General features: G+C 42.3%; 8 non-coding genes across 8 annotated transcripts; all 8 read left to right on the top strand.

The window, feature by feature from the left end:
• Positions 1 to 1,557: 1,557 nt before the first annotated feature.
• Positions 1,558 to 1,630, top strand: TRNAF-GAA (transfer RNA phenylalanine (anticodon GAA)). Its single transcript has one exon. It is a non-coding gene; the product is annotated as a tRNA-Phe (tRNA).
• A 1,076-nt stretch (positions 1,631 to 2,706) lies between these two features.
• TRNAF-GAA (transfer RNA phenylalanine (anticodon GAA)) lies at positions 2,707 to 2,779 on the top strand. Its single transcript has one exon. It is a non-coding gene; the product is annotated as a tRNA-Phe (tRNA).
• Positions 2,780 to 3,870: 1,091 nt separating this feature from the next.
• Positions 3,871 to 3,943, top strand: TRNAF-GAA (transfer RNA phenylalanine (anticodon GAA)). Its single transcript has one exon. It is a non-coding gene; the product is annotated as a tRNA-Phe (tRNA).
• Positions 3,944 to 15,423: 11,480 nt separating this feature from the next.
• Positions 15,424 to 15,496, top strand: TRNAF-GAA (transfer RNA phenylalanine (anticodon GAA)). Its single transcript has one exon. It is a non-coding gene; the product is annotated as a tRNA-Phe (tRNA).
• Positions 15,497 to 17,171: 1,675 nt separating this feature from the next.
• TRNAF-GAA (transfer RNA phenylalanine (anticodon GAA)) lies at positions 17,172 to 17,244 on the top strand. The gene has a single exon. It is a non-coding gene; the product is annotated as a tRNA-Phe (tRNA).
• A 508-nt stretch (positions 17,245 to 17,752) lies between these two features.
• TRNAF-GAA (transfer RNA phenylalanine (anticodon GAA)) lies at positions 17,753 to 17,825 on the top strand. The gene has a single exon. It is a non-coding gene; the product is annotated as a tRNA-Phe (tRNA).
• A 1,076-nt stretch (positions 17,826 to 18,901) lies between these two features.
• Positions 18,902 to 18,974, top strand: TRNAF-GAA (transfer RNA phenylalanine (anticodon GAA)). The gene has a single exon. It is a non-coding gene; the product is annotated as a tRNA-Phe (tRNA).
• A 1,091-nt stretch (positions 18,975 to 20,065) lies between these two features.
• Positions 20,066 to 20,138, top strand: TRNAF-GAA (transfer RNA phenylalanine (anticodon GAA)). The gene has a single exon. It is a non-coding gene; the product is annotated as a tRNA-Phe (tRNA).
• Positions 20,139 to 23,385: the final 3,247 nt, after the last annotated feature.

The raw sequence follows: 23,385 nt of genomic DNA, 5'->3' as shown, positions 1-23,385 counted from the left end.
TTCAACATAGACTTTGCTTTCTGTCCTCCTTTTAAACTTTCTTCCACCTATCTTGCCTTCAGGTTTGACTATGAATGTTTCCCATTTCGTCCTTTTTTGTAAAGTAAACTCTTGTCTGCATCACATTCCACTTCCCCTTGAACACAGATGTCAGTAGTCAGATGACATTGCTTACCTACTCATGCCAAATATATCTGGGTAATATAGTGCTAGTCCATTCAGAGTTAAAAAAACAACTACCTAACCTGGATCCCAAAAATGCTATTTATCCATTGCACCAGTTAACTGCGGAATGATACAGGACTCCTTAAAACATATCTCTACCATATGAGGTTAAAAATCCAGGTCCTGCATCTATTTTGTTAAATGGTTCAAATTAAAGTATGAAGACCCCAGCCATCAGAAGGCCGAAATAGCTCAGTTGGGAGAACGTTAGACTGAAGATCTAAAGGTCCCTGGTTCAATCCCGGGTTTCGGCACAGTTGAGAGGTTCCTTGCTTCTAACAAAATAGGTCTTGGAATCTGCTGTAGTACTTTTTCTCTATTCATCGAATTTTTTCCAACTGATCTACAACACAATCAATTTAACATAGACTTTTTTTTATGTCCTCCTTCTAAACTTGCTTCTACCTCTCTTACCTTCAGGTTTGACAATGAATATTTCCCATTTCATGCTTTTTTGTAAAGTAAACTCTTGTCTGCATTACCTTCCACTTCCCCTTGAACACAGATGTCAGTAGTCAGATGACATTGCTTACCTACTCATGCCAAATACGTCTGGGTAATATAGTGCTAGTCCATTCGGAGTTAAAAAAAAAAATGACCTAACCTGGATCCCAAAAATATTATTTACCCATTGCACCAGTTAACTGCTGAATGATACAGGACTCCTTAAAATATATCTCTAACATATAAGGTCAAATATCCAGGTCATGCATCTATTTAGTTAAATGGTTAAAATCAACGTATGAAGACTATAGCTAGCAGCAGGCCGAAATAGCTCAGTTGGGAGAGCGTTAGACTGAATATCTAAAGGTCCCTGGTTCAATCCCGGTTTTCGGCAATGTTGAGAGGTTTCTTGTTTCTCACAAAGTAAGTCTTGTAATCAGCTGTAGTACTTTTTTCTCTATCAACATCTACAAAATGATCAATTCAACATAGACGTTGCTTTCTGTCCTCCTTTTAAACTTTCTTCCACCTATCTTGCCTTCAGGTTTGACTATGAATGTTTCCCATTTCGTCCTTTTTTGTAAAGTAAACTCTTGTCTGCATCACATTCCACTTCCCCTTGAACACAGATGTCAGTAGTCAGATGACATTGCTTACCTACTCATGCCAAATATATCTGGGTAATATAGTGCTAGTCCATTCAGAGTTAAAAAAACAACTACCTAACCTGGATCCCAAAAATGCTATTTACCCATTGCACCAATTAACTGCGGAATGATACAGGACTCCTTAAAACATATCTCTACCATATGAGGTTAAAAATCCAGGTCCTGCATCTATTTTGTTAAATGGTTCAAATTAAAGTATGAAGACCCCAGCTATCAGAAGGCCGAAATAGCTCAGTTGGGAGAGCGTTAGACTGAAGATCTAAAGGTCCCTGGTTCAATCCCGGGTTTCGGCACAGTTGAGAGGTTCCTTGCTTCTAACAAAATAGGTCTTGGAATCAGCTGTAGCACTTTTTCTCTATTCATCAAAGTTTTCCAACTGATCTACAACACAATCAATTTAACATAGACTTTGCTTTATGTCCTCCTTCTAAACTTGCTTCCACCTCTCTTACCTTCAGGTTTGACAATGAATATTTCCCATTTCATGCTTTTTTGTAAAGTAAACTCTTGTCTGCATTACCTTCCACTTCCCCTTGAACACAGATGTCAGTAGTCAGATGACATTGCTTACCTACTCATGCCAAATACGTCTGGGTAATATAGTGCTAGTCCATTCGGAGTTAAAAAAAAATGACCTAACCTGGATCCCAAAAATATTATTTACCCATTGCACCAGTTAATTGCGGAATGATACAGGACTCCTTAAAACATATCTCTACCATATGAGGTTAAAAATCCAGGTCCTGCATCTATTTCGTTAAATGGTTTAAATTAAAGTATGAAGACCACAGCTATAAGCAGGCCGAAATAGCTCAGTTGGGAGAGCGTTAGACTGAAGATCTAAAGGTCCCGGGTTTCGGCACAGTTGAGAGGTTCCTTGCTTCTAACAAAATAGGTCTTGGAATCAGCTGTAGTACTTTTTTCTCTATCAACATTTTTATCAACTGATCTACAAAATGATCAATTCAACATAGACTTTGCTTTCTGTCCTCCTTTTAAACTTTCTTCCACCTATCTTGTCTTCAGGTTTGACTATGAATGTTTCCCATTTCGTCCTTTTCTGTAAAGTAAACTCTTGTCTGCATCACATTCCACTTCCCCTTGAACACAGATGTCAGTAGTCAGATGACATTGCTTACCTACTCATGCCAAATATATCTGGGTAATATAGTGCTAGTCCATTCAGAGTTAAAAAAACAACTACCTAACCTGGATCCCAAAAATGCTATTTACCCATTGCACCAGTTAACTGGGGAATGATACAGGACTCCTTAAAACATATCTCTACCATATGAGGTTAAAAATCCAGGTCCTGCATCTATTTTGTTAAATGGTTCAAATTAAAGTATGAAGACCCAGCTATCAGAAGGCCGAAATAGCTCAGTTGGGAGAGCGTTAGACTGAAGATCTAAAGGTCCCTGGTTCAATCCCAGGTTTCGGCACATTTGAGAGGTTCCTTGCTTCTAACAAAATAGGTCTTGGAATCAGCTGTAGTACTTTTTCTCTATTCATCAAATTTTTTCCAACTGATCTACAACACAATCAATTTAACATAGACTTTGCTTTATGTCCTCCTTCTAAACTTGCTTCCACCTCTCTTACCTTCAGGTTTGACAATGAATATTTCCCATTTCATGCTTTTTTGTAAAGTAAACTCTTGTCTGCATTACCTTCCGCTTCCCCTTGAACACAGATGTCAGTAGTCAGATGACATTGCTTACCTACTCATGCCAAATATATCTGGGTAATATAGTGCTAGTCCATTCAGAGTTAAAAAAACAACTACCTAACCTGGATCCCAAAAATGCTATTTACCCATTGCACCAGTTAATTGCGGAATGATACAGGACTCCTTAAAACATATCTCTACCATATGAGGTTAAAAATCCAGGTCCTGCATCTATTTCGTTAAATAGTTTAAATTAAAGTATGAAGACCACAGCAATAAGCAGGCTGAAATAGCTCAGTTGGGAGAGCGTTAGACTGAAGATCTAAAGGTCCCTGGTTCAATCCTGGGATTCGGCACAGTTGAGAGGTTCCTTGCTTCTAACAAAATAGTTCTTGGAATCAGCTGTAGTACTTTTTTCTCTATCAACATTTTTATCAACTGATCTACAAAATGATCAATTCAACATAGACTTTGCTTTCTGTCCTCCTTTTAAACTTTCTTCCACCTATCTTGCCTTCAGGTTTGACTATGAATGTTTCCCATTTAGTCCTTTTTTGTAAAGTAAACTCTTGTCTGCATCACATTTCACTTCCCCTTGAACACAGATGTCAGTAGTCAGATGGCATTGCTTACCTACTCATGCCAAATATAGCTGGGTAATATAGTGCTAGTCCATTCAGAGTTAAAAAAACAACTACCTAACCTGGATCCCAAAAATGCTATTTACCCATTGCACCAGTTAACTGCGGAATGATACAGGACTCCTTAAAACATATCTCTACCATATGAGGTTAAAAATCCAGGTCCTGCATCTATTTTGTTAAATGGTTTAAATTAAAGTATGAAGTCCACAAATATAAGCAGGCCGAAATAGCTCAGTTGGGAGAGCGTTAGACTGAAGATCTAAAGGTCCCTGGTTCAATCCCGGGTTTCGGCACAGTTGAGAGGTTCCTTGCTTCTAACAAAATAGGTCTTGGAATCAGCTGTAGTACTTTTTCTCTATTCATTGAATTTTTTCCAACCGATCTACAACACAATCAATTTAACATAGACTTTGCTTTATGTCCTCCTTCTAAACTTGCTTCCACCTCTCTTACCTTCAGGTTTGACAATGAATATTTCCCATTTCATGCTTTTTTGTAAAGTAAACTCTTGTCTGCATTACCTTCCACTTCCCCTTGAACACAGATGTCAGTAGTCAGATGACATTGCTTACCTACTCATGCCAAATATATCTTGGTAATATAGTGCTAGTCCATTCAGCGTTAAAAAAACAACTACCTAACCTGGATCCCAAAAATGCTATTTACCTATGGGGCGCTAGAGGGCGCACTGCGGCATGGCTGGCTAGCGAGTCAGCTCCGCCGGGCGGTCGCGCTTCTAACGACTTCTGACCCCCTAAAACCCCACCAACACAAGCGCTGAGCAGGGATTTGTGCGTCGGAATGTGGGGCCGACCTCTCCTGACACGGTGACACGGCCCACTGTGCGAGAAGCAGACGAAACGGCTGAAAAACCGGAGCCCTCGCGGACGCCGCTCAAAATGGCCGCTCCGGAGGCTCAGGGACCCGGAGCGATTGCCAGCACCTAGCGCGTCCGGACTGAAGCTGACACTCGGCGCGGCTTGGTGTATGGCTGTCTAACAACACCTGGGGCTCGGTGAGGCCCCCGCAGGTCCCCAGAACTTAACGCAACTCCAAATCGGCGTGCGTTCCACTGTGGGCAAGATGGCGGCGCCCGTGGAACGCACGACACTGGCGGCGGCAACGGTCGATCGGGCCGGTCGGAGCCCCTCGGAGACCAGCGGTGCCACTCGCACATGAGGGAGAGACGAAGCATTTGAATCCTCATCAGCAGTAGGCGCCTGTGGAGCGCTCGGCCGGCGAGGACACGCAGTGAGTACCGAGCACGCCTCTGCTGCCGGCAGGAGTTATATGCAACGTGCAGAGGCACCTAACCTTCACAAGCGCTATCTCTAACAAGGCGCTGCATGCAAGGGGGACTAAAAGGAAAAAAAAAACAAAAGAAAAAACACACGCTGGCCACATTGAAAGCTCGGGCGACCTAGCAAGCAGAGGGGGCTGTGGATGTGAACCCCCGCAGTGCCCCAACTACGACCGGCCCAGAGGGGCACCTGCCGCGCCCGCCGACTGAGACCTCACATGGGGCCTGACTACAACTGAACGAGCCTGAGAGAGGGGGGACTGCGGCAACAGCGACTCGTGCCGGTCCAAATACAAGCACACCATCGGGCTGCAGCCCTGCCACAGCGGAGCGACACCAGTCGAAACGACATCTCGAAATGGGGAAGCCCGACCGGAACCAATCCAAGCTCCAATTCGAGAAGCGGAACCAAGGCAGCAACAAAACAGCAGACTCGGAGATGGAGGGGGGCCGGGAAACACCGGAAAACACGGGCATGGAGTCAGTGCTGAAGGCGATACAGCAGAGTTTACAGGAGATGAACGGCAAGCTTGATAACGTGGTGCAGAGGGTCGACAGCATGGCGGCAAAAATTGAACAGCACGACGGGCGCCTTACGGAAGCAGAACAGCGGATTTCGAAGCTTGAGGATGTACAGAGCGCCACAGCCAAAACATGCGGAGCCCTGGAGAAAACAGTGGAGGTCCTGCGAGCTAGGGTGGAAGACCAGGAAGCTAGGTCCAGGAGGAACAACGTTCGGATTTCGGGCCTTCCGGAATCCACAAACACGGGGAAAATGGAGACCTACATAGAAACCCTACTCAAAGAACTATTTGGAGCTGAACATCTATCTCCAGTGTTCCTAGTGGAACGTGCGCACCGGTCGCTGGCCCCGGTGCCAAAACCCGGAGCCGCCCCGCGAATGATCATAGCACGTCTGCTTAATTACAGGGACAGAGACACGGTCCTACGGCTGGCGAGAGAGCTGGGGAAAATTACGCATCAGGGGAACACGCTTGAGTTCTACCCAGACCACACCATGGCGGTACAGCAAGCTCGAAAAGAATTTGCCCCTGTCAAGAAAAAGCTGAGAGAACTGGGCATGGAATATGCCATGCTGTATCCGGCGAAACTCAAAGTCCTCACAGGCGGGAAACCTGTCATACTGCCAACGGTGCAGGCGGCACAAGACTTCGTCAAACAACAAGGAAAGCGGAGGAAACAACATGACCGAACTGAACCGACAAGTGATGTGGAATGAGTGAGTCGAACCATTACCAAGCCGGCGACAAGTTTGGTCCTGCATGACCGTGACAAGGATTTTTCTATGCACGGACACTTATAGACAATCACACAGACCGTGAAAGCAACATGGGTGGAGGTGATTGGACCGGAAAAGCACTTACAGACTTGCAGTGAGTACTGGCTCCGAGTAAGTGTTGCCGTGGAGGTGCTGATCCGGATGTGAGTATACGCAGTGCGATTGCAGGCGGGATGGGCAGGCCACTGAACCGAGTGGCAATGGGTGGGTGGCCGAGACCCTGACCGGCCTCATTACTTGACCTCTAGCTGAGCGGGAGGCACTGCGTACTTTGATTAGTGTCACCTCTAGTTCGAGCTGAATCTGGGGACAAAGGAGAGGACAGCGTAACGGAGAATTGACAATTGAGTGATACCAGATGTGTTGGGGGGGAAACGGGGTTGGAGGACATCGCACGCAAGTTATTCACTAGTACAGCGCATATGCGACCGTCCACATCCATTATGTGGATGGAGATGTGTGAACCTGGTGACACCCCCAGGAGGGTGTACCCCGAACTAAGTTGGATGAAGACGTTACTGTTCAAGTTGAAGTTAACTCAGGGATGGCTTTGGCAAAGTTTGGGCGCTAAAGTGGGTGGGGGGGGATTGAGACAACCAGGACCTAATACACTGCAACCTCTGTGTCTGAGAAGCATGGCGAACTCCTTTGGGGCGCACAGTTCAATGAATAATGTTCATAGTAAGCGAACAACATTGTCTATTCTGCATGATATGCTGTGGTTAATTTATCACCTTATACGTATACATGTCGCGTAGGGACACGCTAAAACTGGTCACTTGGAATGTGAGGGGGCTAGGCAACCCGAAAAAGATCAGGCGGCTATTTGCATATTTTGATAGACTGCACATTAACATTGTTTTTTTACAGGAAACGCACCTAGAGCGGGATGGCACCTCAACACTGGGGGCACGTTGGGCTGAAACGGTAGTTCACTCTAGCTACTCGACGTATTCCAGGGGCGTTAGCATATTAATCAGGAAGGGTACAGGCCTAGAAGTTACCGACGTACAAAGAGACACTGCTGGGCGATGCGTGCTGCTGGCTGGCAGACTTAGGCGCCAACAGATCCTACTGGTGAACACTTATGGCCCTAATGTGGATGACCCGGGGTTTTACAGCAAAGTATGGCACAACATCGCAAACATGGCAATGCCTCATATACTGTGGGGAGGGGATTTCAATGTCACGATGCAAGACGCACTAGATAGAGCAGCACACACATCGGAACAGCATGGGAACGCTAGGACAATGGTGGGGGAAGCTATGGAGGACCTTAATTTGGTGGACTTCTGGAGAGTTCGTAACCCAGGGGCGACAGCAGCAACACACATAAATGCGGCGAACAATAGTTGGTCCAGGATCGACTACTGGCTGGGCACTCAAGATATACTCTCATGGGTATCGGATGTTGGGCACTTGCCACGCACACTCTCGGATCACAGTCCGGTACTGTTAGAATTAGACATCCCACACTACGACCCGCCTCCCTTCACCTGGCGCTTCCAAGCGTCAGCATTAAAAGACCAAGTGTTTGTCGACACCATACACAACGCTATAAAGGAATACTTTGACATCAATGCACCGACGACAGAGGACCCAGGCTTGCTATGGGAAGCCTTCAAGGCTACCATCCGGGGAGTCTGCCTCAGTACAGCGTCAGGCATCCTGAAAGACATCAGGCACCAACTACGCACGCGTGAGCAAGCCATTCAAACTCTCGAGCAGGCATACACACAAACAGGAGATACTACACTCTTGGGGGATATCCAAGTGCTATTAACGGAACATGCTAGCTTTGCGGCAGACGAAGTGAACTATGTGACCAAGCGAGTTACCGCGAGGAGATATGGCGAAGGGGGTAGGCCGGGCAGGGAGCTGGCCGCCAAGATATGCGCAGGCAGAACGCCACAAAATGTCACACATATCACCACCAGCACCGGGGAGGTGATCACAGACACTAAAGGCATACTGAGTGCATTTATGAACACATATGGTACGCTATATGAATCACACCCCTCACCTTCGCAGGCTGATCTATTGAAATATATGGAGGACATTGAGATGGCATGGTTAGCAGACGACCATAGAAAGTACCTAGAGCGCCCGATCACAATAGAGGAAGTCACTGACACCATTAAACGCTTACCTAACAACAAAGCACCTGGGCCCGACGGATTTGTAGCGGAATTTTATAAAGCATACGCTGACACGCTTGCACCTCACTTAGTACGAATGTATGGGGCGGCACATGAAGCCCGGACACTGCCGGCGTCTCTAAGGGAAGCCCTGCTCATCACATTGCTGAAGCCCGGCAAGGACGCAGATAAATGTGACTCCTACCGTCCGCTGTCCTTGTTAAATGTAGACACCAAAATCATAGCTAGTCTGCTGGCAGACAGGCTAAAGCCCCTCATGCCAATGTTAATCCGACCGGATCAGTCGGGATTCATCCCAGACAGGGCCACCTCACACAACACCCGCACACTGTTCGCGTTAGCGCACTATCTGGAGCCAGAGACGAAGGCAGTGGCTGTGCTGTTAGACGCTGCTAAGGCGTTTGACACCATTGGCTGGCCATTTATCCACGCGGTGCTGGTGCGCATGGGATTCCCATGGATATTTCAGGGATGGATAACGATGCTCTACACAAACTTGACGGCACGCATCAGAGTCAACAGATACATATCGGAGCCCATACCTATCTGCAGAGGCACTAGACAGGGTTGCCCCCTTTCCCCAATGCTTTTTGCTTTGGTGCTGGAACCTCTGGCCTGCAAAATTCGACAGCACTATCATCACTCAGCGATTCAAATGCCCTCCCGTCCCATACACATTTCACTGTACGCGGACGACATGGTGCTATATGTCAAAAATCCGGAACAACACCTAAATCCTCTCCTGCGGGAATATATCAAGTTTGGTCATCAAGCCGGCTTGCAAATCAACTGGGATAAATCCCTGATACTGGCGCTAACAGACAGCACGCAGCCAACTCCCCTGGACTATCCGTTGGAGTGGCAGGAGGAACCCACAAAATATCTGGGTATATGGTTTCACAGAGACCAAGAGGTAGTTGTCAGGACCAATTATGGGCGGACGATTGCAGCCCTGGAGGAAAAAGTTAAAAAATGGAACAGACTTCCTCTCTCATTGGCGGACAGGGCAGCGATAGTGAAAATGGTGCTCTTACCGAAATTTCTTTATCTATTCAACAACATCCCCATAAAACCTCCCGCGGCGGTCTTCCGTAACGTCAAGAAGCTTGTGCTCAACCTGCTATGGGCGGGCAAGCAAGCGAGGATGGACCTACGTACCATGACCTTGCCTTACGCAAAGGGAGGGTTCAAGGTGCCAGACTTTTATCTCTATTATTTATGCGCGCAGGCACAATACGCACACTTCTGGTATCATGAAGTGCCCTTTCTGACACACGTAGCGATAGAAGCGGGGGACACTGACCCGATCCCTCTGACTAGTATACTCACGCACAAACGCACCAGACTACATGAACGTGACATTAACACAGTCGATGCGACCGTTGAAGCATGGAGGCTCCTGGGCAAAGAGGCAAACTGTTTACCGCTGTACGCACCCACTCTCCCACTGGCACACCACCCTGCCCTCTCGGTGACACAGGAACAGGTGGGAATGGAGCTGTTCCGGCGGGCCGGAATAGACACACTGGGGGACCTATACAGGGATGGAGCGTTTCAGACACTCGATAAATTACATTACATCACAAACCCGTCTCAACTGTTCACTTTCAACTTCTTTAGGCTACATAGAGCTATACGTGAACACTACCCGTCATATCCAGAAGAGCCGCCTACCCTTGCACCCTTACACCTACTCCTGACCACACCCAAGGCATCTCATATGGTATCTAAACTCTATGCAAGTGCGCAAGGGGCAGTGGGAAACACAACACACAAGGCCAGGGACAGGTGGAGCGCTGGGCTTGCAGAGCCTCTGACGGAGGTGGAATGGGACTCCGCATGCATGCTTACGGGCATGCTCACCCCTAACGGGAACCTGAAAATAATACATTATAAGTATCTGCATCAGGTCTACCACACCCCACAAAGACTACACAAATACGGCTTACGAGAGGACTCCAATTGCTGCAGGTGTAACCAGGCGGGAGCTGACTTCATGCATCTGGCATGGCATTGTAGAAGGGTGGCGGGTTATTGGGAACAAGTTGTGCAGGTTTTGAATGAAATGTTGGGGATTAACATGTCCTGTGATGCAAAAGTCTGCCTATTGGGCATCACTCCACACCTGAGAGCGTTGAAGCGTAAATTCTGTGCGGTCGCACTACTGTTAGCTAAAAGACGGGTGTCAATCCACTGGAATAGTAAAAGGGCACCAGGGGTGCAACGCTGGATTGAGGACATGGTGTACTGCCGAGACACGCTCAACACGTATGAGGAGGAGCTGCCGATCGGCTCTAGGCCCAAGGATTATTGGGGATACCTGCGTGACTACTTACTGGTACACGGCACAGCAAATTCAGAAGCAGAAGTTGATTGAATAAACGTACGTTGATGACAACATGAGACAAATGGTTGTACTGTGCAGGCTCATGGGGGGGAGGATGCTGTGATGCAGAGGGAGGGTTGCAGAGGTAGTAATACAAGTTGGGGACTGTAAAGTTCAGTTAAGTTTCAGTTACATGTACAAAAAACCGAGAAAATGTAAGATTATTGATGTATAAGAAAGCGACCATAGCACTGCCGCGCGACGGATTTCTATCTACTAATGCGCCGCCGGTCCGCTGGATGTCGGCTGATGGGCTGTGTAGTTCTGGAACAGTTGCTCGTAACCATGGATGCGAGGTGCCGGCCCGATGTGGTTGTAGGCGACCGCAACATGGGAGATTAACGATTTGACCTATGTGTGATAAATAAGTGCAATAAAGTTCTTACACCAAAAAAAAAAAAAAAAAAAAATGCTATTTACCTATTGTACCAGTTAATTGCGGAATGATACAGGACTCCTTAAAACATATCTCTACCATATGAGGTTAAAAATCCAGGTCCTGCATCTATTTTGTTAAATGGTTTAAATTAAAGTATGAAGACCACAGATTTAAGCAGGCCGAAATAGCTTAGTTGGGAGAGCATTAGACTGAAGATCTAAAGGTCCCTGGTTCAATCCCGGGTTTCGGCACATTTGAGAGGTTCCTTGCTTCTAACAAAATAGGTCTTGGAATCAGCTGTAGTACTTTTTTCTCTATCAACATTTTTATCAACTGATCTACAAAATGATCAATTCAACATAGACTTTGCTTTCTGTCCTCCTTTTAGACTTTCTTCCACCTATCTTGCCTTCAGGTTTGACTATGAATGTTTCCCATTTCGTCCTTTTTTGTAAAGTAAACTCTTGTCTGCATCACATTCCACTTCCCCTTGAACACAGATGTCAGTAGTCAGATGACATTGCTTACCTACTCATGCCAAATATATCTGGGTAATATAGTGCTAGTCCATTCAGAGTTAAAAAAACAACTACCTAACCTGGATCCCAAAAATGCTATTTACCCATTGCACCAGTTAACTGCGCAATGATACAGGACTCCTTAAAACATATCTCTACCATATGAGGTTAAAAATCCAGGTCCTGCATCTATTTTGTTAAATGGTTCAAATTAAAGTATGAAGACGCTAGCTATCAGAAGGCCGAAATAGCTCAGTTGGGAGAGCATTACAATGAAGATCTAAAGGTCCCTTGTTCAATCCCGGGTTTCGGCACAGATGAGAGGTTCCATGCTTCTAACAAAATAGGTCTTGGAATCACCTGAGGTACTTTTTCTCTGTTCATCAAATTTTTTCTAACTGATCTACAACACAATCAATTTAACATAGACTTTGCTTTATGTCCTCCTTCTAAACTTGCTTCCACCTTTCTTACCTTCAGGCTTGACAATGAATATTTCCCATGTCATGCTTTTTTGTAAAGTAAACTGTTGTCTGCATTACCTTCCACTTCCCCTTGAACACAGATGTCAGTAGTCAGATGACATTGCTTACCTACTCATGCCAAATACGTCTGGGTAATATAGTGCTAGTCCATTCGGAGTAAAAAAAAAATGACCTAACCTGGATCCCAAAAATATTATTTACCCATTGCACCAGTTAACTACGGAATGATACAGGACTCCTTAAAACATATCTCTACCATATGAGGTTAAAAATCCAGGTCCTGCATCTATTTTGTTAAATGGTTCAAATTAAAGTATGAAGACCCCAGCTATCAGAAGGCCGAAATAACTCAGTTGGGAGAGCGTTAGACTGAAGATCTAAAGGTCTCTGGTTCAATCCTGGGTTTCGGCACAGTTGAGAAGTTCCTTGCTTCTAACAAAATATGTCTTGGAATCAGCTGTAGTACTTTTTCTCTATTCATCAAATGTTTTCCAACTGATCTACAACACAATCAATTCAACATAGACTTTGCTTTATGTCCTCCTTCTAAACTTGCTTCCACCTCTCTTACCTTCAGGTTTGACAATGAATATTTCCCATTTCATGCTTTTTTGTAAAGTAAACTCTTGTCTGCATTACCTTCCACTTCCCCTTGAACACAGATGTCAGTAGTCAGATGACATTGCTTACCTACTCATGCCAAATATATCTGGGTAATATAGTGCTAGTCCATTCAGAGTTAAAAAAACAACTACCTAACCTGGATCCCAAAAATGCTATTTACCCATTGCACCAGTTAACTGCGGAATGATACAGGACTCCTTAAAACATATCTTTACCATATGAGGTTAAAAATCCAGGTCCTGCATCTATTTTGTTAAATGGTTCAAATTAAAGTATGAAGACCCCAGCTATCAGAAGGCCGAAATAGCTCAGTTGGGAGAGTGTTCGACTGAAGATCTAAAGTTCCCTGGTTCAATCCCGGGTTTTGGCACAGTTGAGAGGTTCCTTGCTTCTAACAAAATAGGTCTTGGAATCAGCTGTAGTACTTTTTCTCTATTCATCAACGTTTTCCAACTGATCTACAACACAATCAATTTAACATAGACTTTGCTTTATGTCCTCCTTCTAAACTTGCTTCCACCTCTCTTACCTTCAGGTTTGACAATGAATATTTCCCATTTCATGCTTTTTTGTAAAGTAAACTCTTGTCTGCATTACCTTCCACTTCCCCTTGAACACAGATGTCAGTAGTCAGATGACATTGCTTACCTACTCATGCCAAATACGTCTGGGTAATATAGTGCTAGTCCATTCGCAGTTAAAAAAAAAAATGACCTAACCTGGATCCAAAAAATATTATTTACCCATTGCACCAGTTAATTGCGGAATGATACAGGACTCCTTAAAACATATCTCTACCATATGAGGTTAAAAATCCAGGTCCTGCATCTATTTCGTTAAATGGTTTAAATTAAAGTATGAAGACCACAGCTACAACCAGGCCGAAATAGCTCAGTTGGTAGAGCGTTAGACTGAAGATCTAAAGGTCCCTGGTTCAATCCTGGGTTTCGGCACAGTTGAGAGATTCCTTGATTCTAACAAAATAGGTCTTGGAATCAGCTGTAGTACTTTTTTCTCTATCAACATTTTTATCAACTGATCTACAAAATGATCAATTCAACATAGACTTTGCTTTCTGTCCTCCTTTTAAACTTTCTTCCACCTATCTTGCCTTCAGGTTTGACTATGAATGTTTCCCATTTAGTCCTTTTTTGTAAAGTAAACTCTTGTCTGCATCACATTCCACTTCCCCTTGAACACAGATGTCAGTAGTCAGATGACATTGCTTACCTACTCATGCCAAATATATCTGGGTAATATAGTGCTAGTCCATTCAGAGTTAAAAAAACAACTACCTAACCTGGAACCCAAAAATGCTATTTACCCATTGCACCAGTTAATTGCGAAATGATACAGGACTCCTTAAAACATATCTCTACCATATGAGGTTGAAAATCCAGGTCCTGCATCTATTTTGTTAAATGGTTTAAATTAAAGTATGAAGACCACAGATATAAGCAGGCCGAAATAGCTCAGTTGGGAGAGCATTAGACTGAAGATCTAAAGGTCCCTGGTTAAATCCCCGGTTTCGGCACAGTTGAGAGGTTCCTTGCTTCTAACAAAATAGGTCTTGGAATCAGCTGTAGTACTTTTTTCTCTATCAACATTTTTATCAACTGATCTACAAAATGATCAATTCAACATAGACTTTGATTTCTGTCCTCCTTTTAAACTTTCTTCCACCTATCTTGCCTTCAGGTTTGACTATCAATGTTTCCCATTTCGTCCTTTTTTGTAAAGTAAACTCTTGTCTGCATTACATTCCACTTCCCCTTGAACACAGATGTCAGTAGTCAGATGACATTGCTTACCTACTCATGCCAAATATATCTGGGTAATATAGTGCTAGTCCATTCAGAGTTAAAAAAACAACTACCTAACCTGGATCCCAAAAATGCTATTTACCCATTGCACCAGTTAACTGCAGAATGATACAGGACTCCTTAAAACATATCTCTACCGTATGAGGTTAAAAATCCAGGTCCTGCATCTATTTTGTTAAATGGTTCAAATTAAAGTACGAAGACCCCAGCTATCAGAAGGCCGAAATAGCTCAGTTGGGAGATCGATAGACTGAAGCTCTAAAGGTCCCTGGTTCAATCCCGGGTTTCGGCACAGTTGAGAGGTTCCTTGCTTCTAACAAAATAGGTCTTGGAATCAGCTGTAGTACTTTTTCTCTATTCATCAAAGTTTTCCAACTGATCTACAACACAATCAATTTAACATAGACTTTGCTTTATGTCCTCCTTCTAACTTGCTTCCACCTCTCTTACCTTCAGGTTTGACAATGAATATTTCCCATTTCATGCTTTTTTGTAAAGTAAACTCTTGTCTGCATTACCTTCCACTTCCCCTTGAACACAGATGTCAGTAATCAGATGACATTGCTTACCTACTCATGCCAAATACGTCTGGGTAATATAGTGCTAGTCCATTCGGAGTTAAAAAAAAATGACCTAACCTGGATCCCAAAAATATTATTTACCCATTGCACCAGTTAATTGCGGAATGATACAGGACTCCTTAAAACATATCTCTACCATATGAGGTTAAAAATCCAGGTCCTGCATCTATTTCGTTAAATGGTTTAAATTAAAGTATGAAGACCACAGCTATAAGCAGGCCGAAATAGCTCAGTTGGGAGAGCGTTAGACTGAAGATCTAAAGGTCCCTGGTTCAATCCCGGGTTTCGGCACAGTTGAGAGGTTCCTTGCTTCTAACAAAATAGGTCTTGGAATCAGCTGTAGTACTTTTTTCTCTATCAACATTTTTGTCAACTGATCTACAAAATGATCAATTCAACATAGACTTTGCTTTCTGTCCTCCTTTTAAACTTTCTTCCACCTATCTTGTCTTCAGGTTTGACTATGAATGTTTCCCATTTCGTCCTTTTTTGTAAAGTAAACTCTTGTCTGCATCACATTCCACTTCCCCTTGAACACAGATGTCAGTAGTCAGATGACATTGCTTACCTACTCATGCCAAATATATCTGGGTAATATAGTGCTAGTCCATTCAGAGTTAAAAAAACAACTACCTAACCTGGATCCCAAAAATGCTATTTACCCATAGCACCAGTTAACTGGGGAATGATACAGGACTCCTTAAAACATATCTCTACCATATGAGGTTAAAAATCCAGGTCCTGCATCTATTTTGTTAAATGGTTCAAATTAAAGTATGAAGACCCCAGCTATCAGAAGGCCAAAATAGCTCAGTTGGGAGAGAGTTAGACTGAAGATCTAAAGGTCCCTGGTTCAATCACAAGTTTCGGCACAGTTGAGAGGTTCCTTGCTTCTAACAAAATAGGTCTTGGAATCAGCTGTAGTACTTTTTCTCTATTCATCAAATTTTTTCCAACTGATCTACAACACAATCAATTTAACATAGACTTTGCTTTATGTCCTCCTTCTAAACTTGCTTCCACCTCTCTTACCTTCAGGTTTGACAATGAATATTTCCCATTTCATGCTTTTTCGTAAAGTAAACTCTTGTCTGCATTACCTTCCACTTCCCCTTGAACACAGATGTCAGTAGTCAGATGACATTGCTTACCTACTCATGCCAAATACGTCTGGGTAATATAGTGCTAGTCCATTCGGAGTTAAAAAAAAAATGACCTAACCCGGATCCCAAAAATATTATTTACCCATTGCACCAGTTAATTGCGGAATGATACAGGACTCCTTAAAACATATCTCTACCATATGAGGTTAAAAATCCAGGTCCTGCATCTATTTCGTTAAATGGTTTAAATTAAAGTATGAAGACCACAGCTATAAGCAGGCCGAAATAGCTCAGTTGGGAGAGCGTTAGACTGAAGATCTAAAGGTCCCTGGTTCAATCCCAGGTTTCGTGCACAGTTGAGAGGTTCCTTGCTTCTAACAAAATAGGTCTTGTAATCAGCTGTAGTACTTTTTCTCTATTCATCAAATTTTTTCCAACTGATCTACAACACAATCAATTTAACATAGACTTTGCTTTATGTCCTCCTTCAAAACTTGCTTCCACCTCTCTTACCTTCAGGTTTGACAATGAATATTTCCCATTTCGTCCTTTTTTGTAAAGTAAACTCTTGTCTGCATCACATTCCACTTCCCCTTGAACACAGATGTCAGTAGTCAGATGACATTGCTTACCTACTCATGCCAAATATATCTGGGTAATATAGTGCTAGTCCATTCAGAGTTAAAAAAACAACTACCTAACCTGGATCCCAAAAATGCTATTTACCCATTGCACCAGTTAACTGGGGAATGATACAGGACTCCTTAAAACATATCTCTACCATATGAGGTTAAAAATCCAGGTCCTGCATCTATTTTGTTAAATGGTTCAAATTAAAGTATGAAGACCCCAGCTATCAGAAGGCCGAAATAGCTCAGTTGGGAGAGCGTTAGACTGAAGATCTAAAGGTCCCTGGTTCAATCCCAGGTTTCGGCACAGTTGAGAGGTTCCTTGCTTCTAACAAAATAGGTCTTGGAATCAGCTGTAGTACTTTTTTCTCTATCAACATTTTTATCAACTGATCTACAAAATGATCAATTCAACATAGACTTTGCTTTCTGTCTTCCTTTTAAACTTTCTTTCACCTATCTTGTCTTCAGGTTTGACTATGAATGTTTCCCATTTCGTCCTTTTTTGTAAAGTAAACTCTTGTCTGCATCACATTCCACTTCCCCTTGAACACAGATGTCAGTAGTCAGATGACATTGCTTACCTACTCATGCCAAATATATCTGGGTAATAAAGTGCTAGTCCATTCAGAGTTAAAAAAACAACTACCTAACCTGGATCCCAAAAATGCTATTTACCCATTGCACCAGTTAACTGGGGAATGATACAGGACTCCTTAAAACATATCTCTACCATATGAGGTTAAAAATCCAGGTCCTGCATCTATTTTGTTAAATGGTTCAAATTAAAGTATGAAGACCCCAGCTATCAGAAGGCCGAAATAGCTCAGTTGGGAGAGCGTTAGACTGAAGATCTAAAGGTCCCTGGTTCAATCCCGGGTTTCGGCACAGTTGAGAGGTTCCTTGCTTCTAACAAAATAGGTCTTGGAATCAGCTGTAGTACTTTTTCTCTATTCATCAAAGTTTTCCAACTGATCTACAACACAATCAATTTAACATAGACTTTGCTTTATGTCCTCCTTCTAAACTTGCTTCCACCTCTCTTACCTTCAGGTTTGACAATGAATATTTCCCATTTCATGCTTTTTTGTAAAGTAAACTCTTGTCTGCATTACCTTCCACTTCCCCTTGAACACAGATGTCAGTAGTCAGATGACATTGCTTACCTACTCATGCCAAATACGTCTGGGTAATATAGTGCTAGTCCATTCGGAGTTAAAAAAAAATGACCTAACCTGGATCCCAAAAATATTATTTACCCATTGCACCAGTTAATTGCGGAATGATACAGGACTCCTTAAAACATATCTCTACCATATGAGGTTAAAAATCCAGGTCCTGCATCTATTTCGTTAAATGGTTTAAATTAAAGTATGAAGACCACAGCTATAAGCAGGCCGAAATAGCTCAGTTGGGAGAGCGTTAGACTGAAGATCTAAAGGTCCCGGGTTTCGGCACAGTTGAGAGGTTCCTTGCTTCTAACAAAATAGGTCTTGGAATCAGCTGTAGTACTTTTTTCTCTATCAACATTTTTATCAACTGATCTACAAAATGATCAATTCAACATAGACTTTGCTTTCTGTCCTCCTTTTAAACTTTCTTCCACCTATCTTGTCTTCAGGTTTGACTATGAATGTTTCCCATTTCGTCCTTTTCTGTAAAGTAAACTCTTGTCTGCATCACATTCCACTTCCCCTTGAACACAGATGTCAGTAGTCAGATGACATTGCTTACCTACTCATGCCAAATATATCTGGGTAATATAGTGCTAGTCCATTCAGAGTTAAAAAAACAACTACCTAACCTGGATCCCAAAAATGCTATTTACCCATTGCACCAGTTAACTGGGGAATGATACAGGACTCCTTAAAACATATCTCTACCATATGAGGTTAAAAATCCAGGTCCTGCATCTATTTTGTTAAATGGTTCAAATTAAAGTATGAAGACCCAGCTATCAGAAGGCCGAAATAGCTCAGTTGGGAGAGCGTTAGACTGAAGATCTAAAGGTCCCTGGTTCAATCCCAGGTTTCGGCACATTTGAGAGGTTCCTTGCTTCTAACAAAATAGGTCTTGGAATCAGCTGTAGTACTTTTTCTCTATTCATCAAATTTTTTCCAACTGATCTACAACACAATCAATTTAACATAGACTTTGCTTTATGTCCTCCTTCTAAACTTGCTTCCACCTCTCTTACCTTCAGGTTTGACAATGAATATTTCCCATTTCATGCTTTTTTGTAAAGTAAACTCTTGTCTGCATTACCTTCCGCTTCCCCTTGAACACAGATGTCAGTAGTCAGATGACATTGCTTACCTACTCATGCCAAATATATCTGGGTAATATAGTGCTAGTCCATTCAGAGTTAAAAAAACAACTACCTAACCTGGATCCCAATAATGCTATTTACCCATTGCACCAGTTAATTGCGGAATGATACAGGACTCCTTAAAACATATCTCTACCATATGAGGTTAAAAATCCAGGTCCTGCATCTATTTCGTTAAATAGTTTAAATTAAAGTATGAAGACCACAGCAATAAGCAGGCTGAAATAGCTCAGTTGGGAGAGCGTTAGACTGAAGATCTAAAGGTCCCTGGTTCAATCCTGGGATTCGGCACAGTTGAGAGGTTCCTTGCTTCTAACAAAATAGTTCTTGGAATCAGCTGTAGTACTTTTTTCTCTATCAACATTTTTATCAACTGATCTACAAAATGATCAATTCAACATAGACTTTGCTTTCTGTCCTCCTTTTAAACTTTCTTCCACCTATCTTGCCTTCAGGTTTGACTATGAATGTTTCCCATTTAGTCCTTTTTTGTAAAGTAAACTCTTGTCTGCATCACATTTCACTTCCCCTTGAACACAGATGTCAGTAGTCAGATGGCATTGCTTACCTACTCATGCCAAATATAGCTGGGTAATATAGTGCTAGTCCATTCAGAGTTAAAAAAACAACTACCTAACCTGGATCCCAAAAATGCTATTTACCCATTGCACCAGTTAACTGCGGAATGATACAGGACTCCTTAAAACATATCTCTACCATATGAGGTTAAAAATCCAGGTCCTGCATCTATTTTGTTAAATGGTTTAAATTAAAGTATGAAGTCCACAAATATAAGCAGGCCGAAATAGCTCAGTTGGGAGAGCGTTAGACTGAAGATCTAAAGGTCCCTGGTTCAATCCCGGGTTTCGGCACAGTTGAGAGGTTCCTTGCTTCTAACAAAATAGGTCTTGGAATCAGCTGTAGTACTTTTTCTCTATTCATTGAATTTTTTCCAACCGATCTACAACACAATCAATTTAACATAGACTTTGCTTTATGTCCTCCTTCTAAACTTGCTTCCACCTCTCTTACCTTCAGGTTTGACAATGAATATTTCCCATTTCATGCTTTTTTGTAAAGTAAACTCTTGTCTGCATTACCTTCCACTTCCCCTTGAACACAGATGTCAGTAGTCAGATGACATTGCTTACCTACTCATGCCAAATATATCTTGGTAATATAGTGCTAGTCCATTCAGCGTTAAAAAAACAACTACCTAACCTGGATCCCAAAAATGCTATTTACCTATTGTACCAGTTAATTGCGGAATGATACAGGACTCCTTAAAACATATCTCTACCATATGAGGTTAAAAATCCAGGTCCTGCATCTATTTTGTTAAATGGTTTAAATTAAAGTATGAAGACCACAGATTTAAGCAGGCCGAAATAGCTTAGTTGGGAGAGCATTAGACTGAAGATCTAAAGGTCCCTGGTTCAATCCCGGGTTTCGGCACATTTGAGAGGTTCCTTGCTTCTAACAAAATAGGTCTTGGAATCAGCTGTAGTACTTTTTTCTCTATCAACATTTTTATCAACTGATCTACAAAATGATCAATTCAACATAGACTTTGCTTTCTGTCCTCCTTTTAGACTTTCTTCCACCTATCTTGCCTTCAGGTTTGACTATGAATGTTTCCCATTTCGTCCTTTTTTGTAAAGTAAACTCTTGTCTGCATCACATTCCACTTCCCCTTGAACACAGATGTCAGTAGTCAGATGACATTGCTTACCTACTCATGCCAAATATATCTGGGTAATATAGTGCTAGTCCATTCAGAGTTAAAAAAACAACTACCTAACCTGGATCCCAAAAATGCTATTTACCCATTGCACCAGTTAACTGCGCAATGATACAGGACTCCTTAAAACATATCTCTACCATATGAGGTTAAAAATCCAGGTCCTGCATCTATTTTGTTAAATGGTTCAAATTAAAGTATGAAGACACTAGCTATCAGAAGGCCGAAATAGCTCAGTTGGGAGAGCATTACAATGAAGATCTAAAGGTCCCTTGTTCAATCCCGGGTTTTGGCACAGATGAGAGGTTCCATGCTTCTAACAAAATAGGTCTTGGAATCACCTGAGGTACTTTTTCTCTGTTCATCAAATTTTTTCTAACTGATCTACAACACAATCAATTTAACATAGACTTTGCTTTATGTCCTCCTTCTAAACTTGCTTCCACCTTTCTTACCTTCAGGCTTGACAATGAATATTTCCCATGTCATGCTTTTTTGTAAAGTAAACTGTTGTCTGCATTACCTTCCACTTCCCCTTGAACACAGATGTCAGTAGTCAGATGACATTGCTTACCTACTCATGCCAAATACGTCTGGGTAATATAGTGCTAGTCCATTCGGAGTAAAAAAAAAATGACCTAACCTGGATCCCAAAAATATTATTTACCCATTGCACCAGTTAACTACGGAATGATACAGGACTCCTTAAAACATATCTCTACCATATGAGGTTAAAAATCCAGGTCCTGCATCTATTTTGTTAAATGGTTCAAATTAAAGTATGAAGACCCCAGCTATCAGAAGGCCGAAATAACTCAGTTGGGAGAGCGTTAGACTGAAGATCTAAAGGTCTCTGGTTCAATCCCGGGTTTCGGCACAGTTGAGAAGTTCCTTGCTTCTAACAAAATATGTCTTGGAATCAGCTGTAGTACTTTTTCTCTATTCATCAAATGTTTTCCAACTGATCTACAACACAATCAATTCAACATAGACTTTGCTTTATGTCCTCCTTCTAAACTTGCTTCCACCTCTCTTACCTTCAGGTTTGACAATGAATATTTCCCATTTCATGCTTTTTTGTAAAGTAAACTCTTGTCTGCATTACCTTCCACTTCCCCTTGAACACAGATGTCAGTAGTCAGATGACATTGCTTACCTACTCATGCCAAATATATCTGGGTAATATAGTGCTAGTCCATTCAGAGTTAAAAAAACAACTACCTAACCTGGATCCCAAAAATGCTATTTACCCATTGCACCAGTTAACTGCGGAATGATACAGGACTCCTTAAAACATATCTTTACCATATGAGGTTAAAAATCCAGGTCCTGCATCTATTTTGTTAAATGGTTCAAATTAAAGTATGAAGACCCCAGCTATCAGAAGGCCGAAATAGCTCAGTTGGGAGAGTGTTCGACTGAAGATCTAAAGTTCCCTGGTTCAATCCCGGGTTTTGGCACAGTTGAGAGGTTCCTTGCTTCTAACAAAATAGGTCTTGGAATCAGCTGTAGTACTTTTTCTCTATTCATCAACGTTTTCCAACTGATCTACAACACAATCAATTTAACATAGACTTTGCTTTATGTCCTCCTTCTAAACTTGCTTCCACCTCTCTTACCTTCAGGTTTGACAATGAATATTTCCCATTTCATGCTTTTTTGTAAAGTAAACTCTTGTCTGCATTACCTTCCACTTCCCCTTGAACACAGATGTCAGTAGTCAGATGACATTGCTTACCTACTCATGCCAAATACGTCTGGGTAATATAGTGCTAGTCCATTCGGAGTTAAAAAAAAAAATGACCTAACCTGGATCCAAAAAATATTATTTACCCATTGCACCAGTTAATTGCGGAATGATACAGGACTCCTTAAAACATATCTCTACCATATGAGGTTAAAAATCCAGGTCCTGCATCTATTTCGTTAAATGGTTTAAATTAAAGTATGAAGACCACAGCTACAACCAGGCCGAAATAGCTCAGTTGGTAGAGCGTTAGACTGAAGATCTAAAGGTCCCTGGTTCAATCCTGGGTTTCGGCACAGTTGAGAGATTCCTTGATTCTAACAAAATAGGTCTTGGAATCAGCTGTAGTACTTTTTTCTCTATCAACATTTTTATCAACTGATCTACAAAATGATCAATTCAACATAGACTTTGCTTTCTGTCCTCCTTTTAAACTTTCTTCCACCTATCTTGCCTTCAGGTTTGACTATGAATGTTTCCCATTTAGTCCTTTTTTGTAAAGTAAACTCTTGTCTGCATCACATTCCACTTCCCCTTGAACACAGATGTCAGTAGTCAGATGACATTGCTTACCTACTCATGCCAAATATATCTGGGTAATATAGTGCTAGTCCATTCAGAGTTAAAAAAA

The sequence above is a fragment of the Lissotriton vulgaris genome, chromosome 8 (genome assembly GCF_964263255.1).
Source record: "Lissotriton vulgaris chromosome 8, aLisVul1.2, whole genome shotgun sequence".
In the NCBI taxonomy this organism is placed as follows: domain Eukaryota; kingdom Metazoa; phylum Chordata; class Amphibia; order Caudata; family Salamandridae; genus Lissotriton; species Lissotriton vulgaris.
The sequence above is the reverse complement of the archived record's forward strand: the minus strand, read 5'-3'. Positions and strand labels throughout refer to the sequence as shown.